General features: G+C 43.2%; 1 non-coding gene across 1 annotated transcript; it reads left to right on the plus strand.

The window, feature by feature from the left end:
* The first annotated feature begins 1,457 nt into the window (after positions 1–1,457).
* Positions 1,458–1,564, plus strand: LOC112428910 (U6 spliceosomal RNA). Its single transcript, XR_003020971.1, has one exon. It is a non-coding gene; the product is annotated as a U6 spliceosomal RNA (small nuclear RNA).
* The last annotated feature ends 12,453 nt before the right edge of the window (positions 1,565–14,017 follow it).

Genomic DNA, 14,017 nt, shown 5'->3' on the forward strand with positions numbered 1-14,017 from the left:
TGTTGTGGGTTCTTGTTGCAGGATTTTAGACCTGATCCATTTTGGTTATATTTCTCAGATGAAGTCTCTGATCTATTTTTGTGTGTATATTACAGTATGAGAGTTTTTAAAAAATATCTTGGCTGGGCATGGTGGCTCACACCTATAATCTGAGCACTTTGGGAGGCTAAGGTGGAAGGATCACTTGAGCCCAGGAGTTTGAGACCAGCCTGGGCAACATAGTGAGACCCTGTCTGTACAAAAAATAAACAATTAGCCAGACTTGGTGGCGTACCTGTAGTCCCAGCTACTGAGGAGGCTAAGGTAAGAGGATCTGCCTGAGCCTGGGAGTTCGAGGCTGCAGTGAGTCTTTATCGCACCACTGCACTCCAGCCTGGGTAACAGAGTGAGATCCTGTCTCAAAAAAACAAACAAGGCCGGGCGCGGTGGCTCAAGCCTGTAATCCCAGCACTTTGGGAGGCCGAGACGGGCGGATCACGAGGTCAGGAGATCGAGACCATCCTGGCTAACACGGTGAAACCCTGTCTCTACTAAAAATACAAAAAAAAAACTAGCCGGGCGAGGTGGCGGCGCCTGTAGTCCTAGGTACTCGGGAGGCTGAGACAGGAGAATGGCGTAAACCCGGGAGGCGGAGCTTGCAGTGAGCTAAGATCCGGCCACTGCACTCCAGCCCGGGCAACAGAGCCAGACTCCGTCTCAAAAAAAAAAAAAAAAAAAAAAAAAAACAAACAAAACAAACAAACAAAAAAAACCTCTTTTACTTGCTTATCAAGGGTATGAGGTCTGTTCTGTTTGTGGGTGTATGTCCCAATTTGTGAGATCCCAGACCTGTTTGTGGGTGTATGTCCCAGAACACGTGTGTGTCTGCTCTCTTTAGATGTATGTCTCAAGGTAGGAGGTCTGTGGTCACTTTTTAGATGTATAACTCAGGATGAGGTATGTGAGCTGTTTGTGGTGTATGTCCCAGCATTTCAGGTCTCTGAGCTTTCTGGAAGAGTGTGAAGTCTCCCATTGTTTGTGCATGTATGTTTTTGTTGTGTTGACTTAAGGCCTCCGAAGATGCCTATGTCCTAATCTTTGGAAACTGTGATGTGACCTTACATGCTAAAAGGTACCTTGCAAACAACATGGATGGAGCTGGAGGCCATTATCCTAAGTAAAATGACTCAAACAGAAAGTCAAAAACTGCATGTTCTCACTTATAAGTGGGAACTAAACAATGGGTACACATGGACATACAGAGTAGAATAATAGACACGGGGGACTCCAAAAGATGTGAGAGTGGGAGAGAGGTGAGGGATGAAATACTACCTATTGTATACAGAGTACATTATTCAGGTGGTAGGTACACTAAAAGCCCAGTCTTCACCACTACACAAGATATCCATGTAACGTAACTGTACTTGTACACCTAAATCTATAAAAATGTATATCTAAATTAATATATAAAAATTTAAGTGCTTGCTTCAGCAGCACATATACTACAACTAGAATGATACACAGAAGATTAGTATGGCCCCTGTGCAAGGATGACATGCAAATTCGTGAAGCGTTCCAGAAAATTTTTTAAAAATTAAATTATTTTAAAAATGTTTATTAAAAACATTTTTTAAAGGCCAGGTGCAGTGGCTCATGCCTGTAATCCCAGCACTTTGGGAGGCTGAGGTGGGCGGATCACTTGAGGTCAGGAGTTTGAGACCAGCCTGGCCAACATGGTGAAACCCTGTCTCTACCAAAAATAGAAAAATTAGATGGGTGTGGTGGTGCACGCCTGTAATCCCAGGCACTCGGGAGACTGAAGCAGGAGAGAGAATCGCTTGAGCCTGGGAAGTGGAGGTTGCAGTGGGCAGAGATGGTGCCACTGCACTCCAACCTGGGTGACAGAGTAAGACTCCATCTCAAAAAAAAAAAATTTTTTTTAAAGGGTACCTTGCAGATGTGATTAAATTAAGCATCTTGAGATGGGGATATTTTCTTGGATTTTCACTGAATGTAATGACACAGACTGAGTCAGAGACAGCGATATGATGACACAAGTGTTTGTGGATGTGGGTCCCAGCTCACGAAGTCCTTGCACTGTCCATGGGAGTATATCCCAGGAGGTGAAATCTCTAATTGTTTGTGCACACCTGTCTGTGGTTGGCTGAATAAAGCATCCCTCAAAGATGTCCAGTGAAAGAGATATGACCAGGGAGCCCTAAATGATGGAAGGGAATGTGACGGTGGAAGCACAGTCACAGAAGGAGATGCCATGACAGAGGCAGACATCAGAGAGCAATTTGAAGATGAACTGCTGTCAGCTTTGAAGATGGAGAAAGGGGGAAGGGGATGAGGGACTATAGGCAGCTCTAGAACCCAGAAAACGCAAAGAAACGTGCTCTTCCTTAAGAGTCTCCAGAAAGAAGACAGCTCTGTTGACACCTGACTTTAGTACCCTAAGGCCCATTCTTGGGTTTCTACCCTACACAGATGTAATATAATAAATAAATTTGTGGCCGGGCGCGGTGGCTCAAGCCTGTAATCCCAGCACTTTGGGAGGCCGAGACGGGCGGATCACGAGGTCAGGAGATCGAGACAATCCTGGCTAACACAGTGAAACCCCATCTCTACTAAAAATACAAAAACTTAGCCGGGCGAGGTGGCAGGCGCCTGTAGTCCCAGCTACTCGGGAGGCTGAGGCAGGAGAATGGCGTGAACCCGGGAGGCGGAGCTTGCAGTGAGCTGAGATCCGGCCACTGCACTCCAGCCTGGGTGACAGAGCGAGACTCCGTCTCAAAAAAAAAAAAAAAATAAAAAATAAATAAATAAATAAATAAATTTGTGTTTTTCACAGCACTAAGATTGTGGTGATTTGTTACAACAGTAAGAAATGAGCACCTTGTCCAAGGTGCATGATGTCTCTGTCCGGTTGTTAGTGAACATCCCAAGATGTGAACCCCCAATCTGTTTGTGTGTTTATTTATTTATTTATTTATTTATTTATTTTTGAGATGGAGTCTTGCTCTGTCGTCCAGGCTGGAGTGCAGTGGCACGATCTTGGCTCACTGCAACCTCCGCCTCCTGGGTTCAAGCGATTCTTCTGCCTCGGCTTCCCCAATAGCTAGGATTACAGGCATGTGCCACCACACCTGGCTAATATTTGTATTTTTAGTAGAGACAGCATTTCACCATGTTGGTCAGGCTGGTCTCGAACTCCTGACTTCAGGTGATCCACCCGCCTCAGCATCCCAAAGTGCTAGGATTACAGGTGTGAGGCACCATGCCCAGCCGAGTGTGTGTCTTATGTGGTGGGTCTTTTTTTTTTTTTTTTTTTTGAGATGGAGTCTCGCTCTGTCGCCCAGGCTGGAGTGCAGTGGCGCAATCTCGGCTCACTGCAAGCTCCGCCTCCCGGGTTCACGCCATTCTCCTGCCTCAGCCTCCCGAGTAGCTGGGACTACAGGCGCCCGCCCCTGCGCCCGGCTAATTTTTTCTATTTTTAGTAGAGACGGGGTTTCACCATGGTCTCGATCTCCTGACCTTGTGATCCGCCCACCTCGGCCTCCCAAAGTGCTGGGATTACAGGCGTGAGCCACCACGCCCGGCCATGTGGTGGGTCTTTCATCTGTGTGTGGGTGTATGAACCAGGGAGGAGGTCTCTGACCTGTTTGAGAGTGTCTATCCCTCAATTTGTGTTCTCTGAGGTTTCTGTGAGTATACGTCTCAGGATATGAGGTCTCTGACCTGTTTGTGGGTGAATGTCCTAGGATGTGAGGTCTCTTGGCTGATTTGGGGTGTATGTTCCAGTATGTGAGGTATCTGAGGTATTTGTGGGTGGGTTGTGTTTGGGTTTTGGGTCTCTGATGTTTTGTAGGTATTTCTGAAATATGAGATCTCGGATTCATTTGAAAATCTTTATGCAGGTTGAGCCTCACAAATCTGAAAATCTAAACTCTGAAATGCTTCAAAATCCAAAACTTGGCCGGGCATGGTGGCTCATGCCTGTCATTCCAACACTTTGGGAGGCCGAGGTGGGAAGATGGCGTGAGCCCAGGATTTCAAGACTAGCCTGGCCAACATGTTGAAACCCCGTCTCTACTAAAAATACAAAAATTAGCTGGGTGTGGTGGTGCGCACCTGTAATTCCAGCTACTCAGGAGGCTGAGGCAGGAGAATCACTTGAACCTGGGAGGTGGAGGTTGCAGTGAGCCATGATCCCACCACTGCACTCCAGCCTGGGCAACAGAGACTCTCTCTCAAAAAAAAAAAAAAAAAAATTCCGAAAATTTTTGAGCACTGACATGATGCTCAAAGGAAACGCTCATTGGAGCATTTTAGATTTCAGGTGTGGGATGCTCAACTGGAATGCACATATTCCAAAAATTGAAAAAAATCCAAACTACAAAACACTTCTGGTCCCAAGCATTTTGGATAAGGGATATCCAACCTGTACCAGGATGAGATGCCTCTGATCTGTTTAGATGTGTATCTCCAAGTGTGAGGTGTGAAATATCAGAGACCTCAAGCCTTACATAATATATTCACAATAATTATTATTTTTCATTTTTGTGAATTATATATTAATCTAATATAATCATAATTTTGTTATATTAATCTAATGTATTATAATTATATATTTTATATTTATCTAATATAATTATATTATATTAACATATAATGTAATATATTATAACATAATTATAATTCACAATTATAAATATTGTGAACACATATACACTATATAATATATAATATAGTTATATATTATATAACGTAATATATATGTTCTCAATATTTATAATTGTGAATTATAATTATTGTATGATTATATTATATCCTAATGTATCAATATATTAACATATAAGCATATGTTAAGTATATATTATATATACATAATAGTATATATAATATGTTAACATATTAACATGAACAGATGACGGTATAGTATATATTATATTTATATATATATACCATAATATATATTGTATTATATAGTAATATAATATATATTATATTATGGTATATAATATAGTCACAATAAGCAAGTCACAATGCTTATTGTGACTATATTATGCATGGCTTGAGGTCTCTGATATTTTTGTGGGTTTATATTCCAGGGATATGAACTCTGAATTCTCTGTGGGTGTATTCTGAAGATGTTAGGTGTATACTCAGTCTCTGGCTGTTTGTTCTAGAATGTGAGATCTCTTCTTTGTGGGTGTATGTTACAGGTTGAGATCTCTGTTCTGTTTGTGGATGTCTTGGGGTGTGAGGTCTCTGATCTGTTTGTGAGTAATGTATTGCAGGAATTGTGGTCTCTCATCTCTTTGTGGGTGTATTTCTCAGATGAGGCCTCCATTCTACTTTTGCCTTTATATTGCAGTATTTAAGTTTCTAATCTCCTCATGTGTGTTTCTCAAGGGTGTGAAGTATCTTCTGTTTGTGATTATATGTCCCAGTGTGTGAAGTCCCCACCCTCTTTGTGGGTATATGACACAGAACATGTGCTTCACTTCTTTTTTGGATGCATGTCCAAGGGTGGGAGGTCCCTGATCCCTTTGGAATTATACAACATAGGATGTGGAGTCTTTGAGTTGCTTATGTGTGGTGGATACCTCAGCAAATGATGTTTTTCATTGCTTGTAGATGTATATCTTGGTCGGTGGAGTGAAGGTTCCCGAAATATGTCCACATCCTTATATCATTAGAACGTGTGAATGTGACTTTACATGTTAAAAGGTCCTTGCAAATGTGATTAAGTAATCATCTTGAGATGTGGGGGTGGTTCTGGATTTCCCAGGTGAGCCCAGTGTAATCACAAGGGTCCTTAGAGGTGAGAGGCTGGAAAGTCCAAGTCAGAGAAGCAGATGTGATGCCAGAAGCAGATATCAGAGAGATAGAGATTTGAAGATGAAATGCTCCTGGCTTCGAAGGTGGAGGAAGGGGCCACAAGCCAAGGAATGCAAGCAGCTCTAGAAACTGGAAAAGGCAAGGATACAGATTCTCCCCTAGAACCTCCAGGAGTAGTGCAGCTCTGCTGACACTGTGATTTTAGCCCTTTGAAACCCATTTTTTTCTTCTGACCTGCAGAAAAGTAAGATAATAAATATGTGTTGTTTTATGACGTTATGATTATGATTTGTTACAGCATTGATCTCTGTTTATTGGTACACATCCCAGGATGTGAACTCCATGATCTGTTTGTGAGTGTATGTCTGATGGTGGAAGTCTCTGATCTGTGTGCAGGTGTATGAACCACATTGAGAGGTCTCTGAATGTTGAGGGTGTGTGTCCCAGAATCTGTGGTCTCTGAGCTGTTTGTGTGTGCATGTCCTAGGATGTGACATCTCTGAGCTGATTTTTGGGAGTATATTCCAGTAGGTGAAGTCTTTGAGATATTTAAGGATTCTGTTCCAGGTTGTTAGGTCTGTCATCTGTTTGGGGGTGTTTCCTGTGACATGAGGTTTCTGATTTGTTTGGTTACATATGTACCAGGATGTTAGGTTGTTAGGTGTCTGGTCTGTTTAGGTTTATATGTCTAGGGTGTGAGGTTTCTGAGCTCTTTGTGGGTGTATGTCTCAGGATTGAGGCCTCTGATCTGCTTGCTGGTAAAGAAATGTCCCAGCACATGAGCTCTCTGATCTGCTCATGGTTCTGTGTTACGAGATGTCAGGTCTGTTTCTGGTGTTTTCCTAACCTGTGAGGTCTCTGACTTCATTGGATTTGTACATTGCAAGATTTGAGATCTCTGTTTGTGGGTGTGTGTCTCAGGAGTGTATGGTCTCTGCATTGCTTATGGAGTATATCCCAGGACGTGAACTTTCTGATCAGTTCGTTATATATGACTCAGGGCCTGAGGTTTCTGATCTGTTTGTGGATTGTGTTGCGGAGTTTGATGTCTGTGGTCTCTTTATGGGTTCATGTGCAGGTTGTAAGGCCTCTACTCTGTTTGTGGGTGCATATCCCAGGATTTCAGTTCCCTGACCTGTTTGATGCTGTATGGCACATAATCTGAGGGCTCTGCACTATTTTTGGTATTTGAGGTCTCTGATCTGTTTGTGGTTACACGTCCATGTTGTGAGGTCTGTTATCTATTTGTCAGTATATGTGCCAGGATGTGAACTCCCTGATACACATGTAGGGGTGTATCTGATGTGAATTCTGTGATCTATTTGCAGGAGAATGAACCAGGGTGGAAGGTCTTTAACCTCTTTGAGGATATGTGTCCCAGAATATGAATTCTCTGGTCTGTTTCTGGATTCATGTCCTAGGATGAGTGATCTCTGATCTAGTTGGGTATGTGTGTCCAGGAAAGAAAGTTTGTGAACCCTTTGTGGTTTCAGGTCCCGTAGCCGCTGATGTTTTTGGATACATGTCCAGTTTGTGATGTCTCTGATCTGTTGGTGTATGTCTCAGGATGTGAATTCCCTGATCTGTTTGTGGGTGGTGTCTGATGGTGTGAAATGTCTAATGTGTTCACTGGTGAATGAACCACTGTGTGAAGTCTTTGACCTTTGTTGAGGGTTTTATCATAGGATCTGAGTTTTCTGATCCGTTTGTAAAAGCATGCCCTAGGAGATGTTTGATCTTTGAGCTCTTTATGCATGTACATCCCAGGATGTGAGTTCTCTGAGCTGTTGGGGCATACATGTTCTAATGTTCTAGGTTATCAGATCTCTGAAGGTTTTTTTAGGTTTATTTTCAAGCATATGTGATTTATATGCTGGCATATATATTCATATATATATGTAACAATATAGCTGTCCCTCAATATCTGTGGGTTGGGGGAATTGGTTCCAGGAGCCCTGTGTATACCAAAATCCATGAACGATCAAGTACCTTATATAAAATGATATGGTATTTGCATGTAACCTATGTAAATTCTTCTGTATAGATAATCTCAAGATTTCTTATAATACCTGACACAATGCTACGTAAGTAGTTGTTATACTACATTGTTTTTATTTGTATTATTTTTACTATGTTTTAAAATTATCTTTTCCCTCAATGTTTTTGATCCAGAGTTGGTTGAATCCGAGGGCCGATAGTAGATATAATATATATATTGTATGTGTGTGTGTGTGTATAATATATATATTTGTTGAGGTGTGTATGTGTCCAAGCTGTGAAGTTATTGAGCTATTTGTGGGTTATTTCCCTTGGTTTGAAAACCTCTGACCTGTTTGGAAGTATGTCTCAGAATATAAGCTCTCTGATCTCTTTATGGGTGTATGTTGCAAAATTTCAGGTCTGTGACCTATTTGTGGTTCTTTTTTCTGGCATGTGAGGTCTCTGGCTTGATTATGGGTGCTTATTGCAGGATTGAGACCTCTGATTTGTTTATGGGTATCTATCTCAGGTTGCAAGGTCTCTGATCTGTTTGTGGCTATATCTCAAGATGTCAGGTCTGTATACCTATTCTGCATATATACCCTGCAGGTAAGGTCTCTAGGCTGTTTGTAGTTTCATGTTGCAGGATTCAAGGTCTCTGATCTCTTTTTGGTTGTGTTTCTTACATGAGGTCTGTGATCTGTTTGCTAGTGAATATCACAGTATGTGAGTGTCTCTTTTGTGTGTATTTGTCAAGGATGTGAGGTCTAATTCAACATGTCCCGGATTGTAAGGTACCTAACCTGTTAGTGGGTTTATGCCTGAGAATGTTTCTTTCTGCAGTGTGCGTGTGTATGTCCCAGGTTTGGAGATTTGATCTGTTGGGGGTGTATTTTGCAGTGTGTGGCGCCCCTGATATCTTCGTGGGTATACATCCTATTATGTCAGGTCCATGTTCTCTTTGAGTGTGTATGTCCCAGATGGTGAGTTCTCTTATGTGTTTGTGAGTTTAATTCCAAGTGATTGAAGACTCTGAGTATTTTTTGGTATATGTCCCAGAATGTGTCTCTGCTCTTTTTGGATGTCTGTTAGAGAGTGGGAGGCGTCTGATCTATTTGGAAGTGTATGACTCAGGATGTAAAGTCTGTGAATTGTTTGTGTGTGTATGTAGGTCTCTGGTAGCTAATGGTACCCCAAAGATGTCCACTTCCTAATCTCTGAAACCTACAATTATGCTAATTTACATGGAAAGGAGGACTTTGCAAAGGTGATTGTGAGGGACTTTGCAGAGGTGACTTTGTAGAAGTTAAGCATCCTAAGATGGGGATGCTTATCCTAGATTAACGGGGCAGGCCCAGTGTAATCACAGGTGTCCTCATATGAGGGAGGTGTGAAGGCAAGAGTCAGAGAGGGCTATATAGTGATGGAAGTAGAGAAAAGATGATGGACAACATATACAGAGATCAAAGAGAGCTAGAGATAGACGGATACAAGGAGAGACAGAGATGAGGAGAAGGAAGAAAGGGGGGTGGGGAGAGAGAGAGAGAGAGAGAGAAAGAAAGATTGAAGGTGAAACAGACCTCTGGCTTTGAAGATGGAGGAAGGGGCCATGAGCTCAGGAATGTAGGCAGCCTACAGAAATTGGAATTCTCTGGCCAGGCATGATGGCCCAAGCCTGTAATCCCAGTACTTTAGGAGGCCGAGGTGGGCAGATCACAAGGTCAGGAGATGGAGACCATCCTGGCCAACCTGTTGAAAACCCATCTCTACTAAAAATACAAAAATTAGCTGGGCATGGTGGCGTGCCTGTAATCCCAGCTACTCAGGAGGCTGAGGCAGGAGAATCGCTTGAACCAGGGAGTCAGAGGTTACAGTGAGCTGAGATCGCGCCACTGCACTCCAGCCTGGCAACAGAGCGAGACTCTGTCTCAAAAAAAAAAAAGAAAAGAAAAAAAAAGAAAAAGAAAAAAGAAATTGGATTCTCCTCAAGGAACTCCAGAAAGAAGTCAGCTTTGCCAACACCTTGACTTTTACCCTGTAAGACTCTTTGTCGGAAATGTAAGATCATAAGGTTTTTTTGTTTTGTTTTGTTTTTGGTGACAAGAGTCTCACTCTGTCGCCCAGGTTGGAGTGCAGTGGTGCCATGTCGGCTCACTGCAACCTCTGCCTCCCAGGCCCAAGTGATTCTCGTACCTCAGCCTCCCGAGTAGCTGGAACTACAGGCGCCCGCCACCACTCCCGGCTTATTTTTGTATTTTTAGTAGAGACAAGAGAGGTTTTGCCATGTTGGCCAGGCTGGTCTCGAACTCCTGGGCTCAAGGGATCTGCCTACCTCAGCCTCCCAAAAGGCCGGGATTACAGGTATGAGCCACCCCCAGCTGAGATAATAAATTTGCATTGTTTTATGACAAAAAGCTTTTTTAGTGGTTTGTTTCAGCAGCAATAGAAAATGAATACAGTGTCTCAGGTTGTGCTGTCTCTATCTGGTTGTCAGGATGTGAACTCCATGATCTATTTGTGAGGGTGTGTGTCTGATAGTGGAGGTCGCTGATTTCTGTGCAGGTCTCTGATCTGATGATCTATTTGGTGGTGTGTGTCCCAGAATTTGTGCTCTCAGCTTTTGTGGAGGAGCATATGTTCTAGGATGAGACATTTCCAATCTGATTTTGTGTACATGTGCCAGCGTGTGAGTTTTCTGATCTGTTGAGGTGCGTACGTCTAGGGTGTAAGGATTCCAAGCTCTTTGTGAGTATATTTCCTTTTGCTTGAAATTCTTGCCCTGTTTCTGGGTTTATATCCCAAGATGTGAGACTCCCTGATTTGTCTGTCTCTGTGTCATGGAGTGAAGCCTCTGGTATGTCTGCTGGTGAATGAAGCAGAGAGTGAAGTCTCTCACCTCTTTTTTTGTTTGTTTTTTTGAGATGGGGTCTCACTCTGTCGCCCAGGCTGGAGTGCAATGGTGCGATCTTGGCTTACTGCAACTGCCGCCTCGCAGGTTCAAGCAATTCTCCTGCCTCAGCCTCCCAAGTAGCTGGGACCACAGGCGCATGTCACCATGCCTGGCTAATTTTTGTATTTTTAGTAGAGACGGGGTTTCGCCATGTTGACCAGGCTGGTCTCGAACTCCTGACCTCAGGTGATCCGCCCACCTTGGCCTCCCAAAGTGCTGGGATTATAGGCATGAGCTACGGCGCCTGGCCTCTCACCTCTTTGAAAGGGTTCTCTCAGGAAGTGAGTTCTCTGATCTGATTCTGAATGCTTGGCCTAGGATATGAGGTCTTTGATCTGTTTGTGGGTATATATCCCTGGCATGAATTTTCTGAGCTGTTTTGCCAATATTTGGGGGTACTTATGATAAGCATATAAAATTTCTGGTTTGTGTGCTGGTATTTATAGCAGAAGTCAGGTTTTGTTGCGGTACATGTATCCATAATGTGAGGTTTTGGAGCACTCTGTGGGAGACCTCTGATCTCTTGGGTCTATACCCAAAGACAGCAGGTCTCTGTACTTCTTCAGGAGTATTTTCTGCATGTGAGGCCTGTGACCTGGTGGTTCGTGTCGTGGTATTAGAGGTCTCTGGTGTGGTTTCTGGTTGTTTCTCAGATAGGTCTCTGATCCATTTGTGCGTGTGTGTCATAGTATGTGAGTGTGTCATCTCCTCAGGGTGTTTGTAGAGGGTGTGAGTCCCATTCTCTTTGTGGTTTTATGTCTAATTTGTGAGGTTCCTGGCCTGTCTGTGGGTGTCTGTCAGTGAATATGTTTTTTTGTGTTCTTTGTGTCTGTGTGTCAAAGTCAGAAGTCTAGTCTGTTCGAGGGTGTTTGTCCCAGGATGTGGGGTCTCTGATCTCTTCGCTAGTGTCTATCCCGCATGTCAGGTTCTGGTTCTCTTTGAGAATGTACTTGGCAGAGTGTGGTTCTCTTATGTCTTTGTGGGTTTAATCCCCAGGGTGTGAGGACTATGAGCATCATTTGGCGTATGCCCCAGAGTGTGTGGCTCTCTGATCTTTTTGGATTGATGTCCAGGAGTGGGAGTTCTCCGATCCCTTTGGAGGTCTATGACTCCGGCTGTGAGTTATGTGAGCAGTTCATGGGTGAAAGTCCCAGGATGTGAGGGTTCTCTTTGTGCATGTATGTTCTGTTTCGTCAGATGATAGATCCCCAAATATGTCCTCACCTCATTCCTGGAGCTTGTTAATATGTTGTCTTATCTGGAAAGGGGACTTTGCAAATACATATTAGGTAAGCATCCTGAGATGGGGGCAGTTATCCTGGACAATCCAGGTGGGCCCACTGTCATCACAAGAGTCTTTATATGAGGAAGGTAGGACCTTCAGGGTCTGAGAAGACTGTGTGTCACATCAGAGAGGACCATGTGATGACGGAAGTAGAGTCACAGAAGGTGATGCAATGACAGAAGCAGAGGTCAGAGAGAAATTTGAAGCCAAAACTCTTGAATCATCTGATCTCTTGGGAGTTATGCTGTAAGATGTCATGTCTACCATCTGTTTATGGGTGTGTTTTTCAGCGCATGAAGTGTGACTGGATTATGGTTGTATACTGCAGGATTTGAAGTCTCTGATCTGTTTGTTTTTGTATGCTCCAGGATGTGAGATCTCTGAGCCATTTGTCCATGTACGTTGCTGGAGTGGAGGTCTCTGATCTGTGTGGGTGCATGTCCACGTTGTAAGGTCTCTAATCTTTTTGTCAGTGTATATCCCATGATGTGAGTCCTCTGATCTGTTTGCAACTATATTCCCAAGATGTCAGTTATCTATATGTATCTGGGTATGCGTGTGTCTCGGGGTCTGTTATCTGTATTGTCTTTATGGGTGTGACCTCCCCTAGATGTGAGGTCTTTGATTTGTTTGTCGTTGTATGTTCCAAGATGCAAGATTTGTGAATGGTTTGTGGGTGTGTTTTGCAGGATTTTATGTCTGTGATCTGTTTGAGGTTGTGTGTCATAGGATGTGAGGTTTCTGATCTTTTTCTGGGCAAATTTCCTAGCATGCGAGGTCTGTGAACATTTTGTCAGTGTCCCAGGCTATGTTATCTCTGATCTCTTCACATGTATTGCCAAGCGTTTAATGTCTCTGATTTGTTTTTTGCTGTTTGTTCCAGGACGTGAAACCCCAAACTGTCTGTGGATATGTGTCCCAGGGTACATGATCTCTGATCTGTTTGTGGGTTTGTATACCCCAGTGTTTGTTTACTATCTGTGGATTCATTTCCCAGGATTTTTTTAGTGTATTTCCTAGGTTGTGCATTTATCTGGTCTTTCTCAATATATATCCCAGGGTGGACAGTATCTGTTCCTTTGTGGGTGTATATTCCTTAGTTTATGATCTCTGATCCTTTGTGGGTTTATATTTTAGGATGTGAAGTCTCTGTTGTGACTGTGAGTGTGTGTCCTAAGACGTAAATTCTCTGGCCTCTTTTTGGGTTTATGTTCCAGGATGACAGGTCATCCATCTAGTTCTATGTGTATTTCTAGCCTGCAAGGTCTGTTACCTATTTGTGGGTGTAAGTCCAAGGGTATGAATTCTCTGATCTCTTTGAGGATCAGTGTCCCAGAATGTCAAGTCTCTGGTTTGGTTATGGGTGTATGTCAAGATGTGTGCTCTTTGATCTCCTTGTGGTTGTATGTCTCAGGATGTGAAGGTTCTGATCTGTTCTTGTATGTTTGTCAGCAGTGTATAATCTCTTATCTGCTTGTGGCTCTGGGTCCCAGGTTGTGAGGTTCTGACTTGTCTTGATTTCTTTGTCCCAGCATGCGAGATCTCTGAAGTATTTGGGTTTATGTCCCAGGAATTGAGTCTCTGGTCTCTTTGTGAATGTGTGCCCCAATTAATATGTGAGGTCCCTGATACAGTCTTTGGTTTATTTCCCAAGGTGTGAGTGCTCTGATCTACTCATGGGTATATGTCCTGGCATGTGAAGTGTCTGGTATTTTTATGTGTATGTGTCTCAGGGACTGAGTTCGGTGATCTGTTTGTGGGTATAAGGCCCCAGATGTTAGTTCTCTGAAATATTTGTGGGTGTATGTCTCAGCTTGTGTGGTTTTTGATCTTTCTGTGAGTATGTCACAGGATGTGAGGTCCCCATTCTTTTTGGGTGTGTGTTTCCTAGAATTTGAATTTTGTGAGCTCTGTGTGTGTGTGTGTGTGTGTGTGCGTGCGTGTCACAGGGTTGAGGTCCCTGGTCTGTTTGTTGG

Source organism: Macaca nemestrina, chromosome X, assembly GCF_043159975.1.
Source record: "Macaca nemestrina isolate mMacNem1 chromosome X, mMacNem.hap1, whole genome shotgun sequence".
Lineage (NCBI taxonomy): Eukaryota > Metazoa > Chordata > Mammalia > Primates > Cercopithecidae > Macaca > Macaca nemestrina.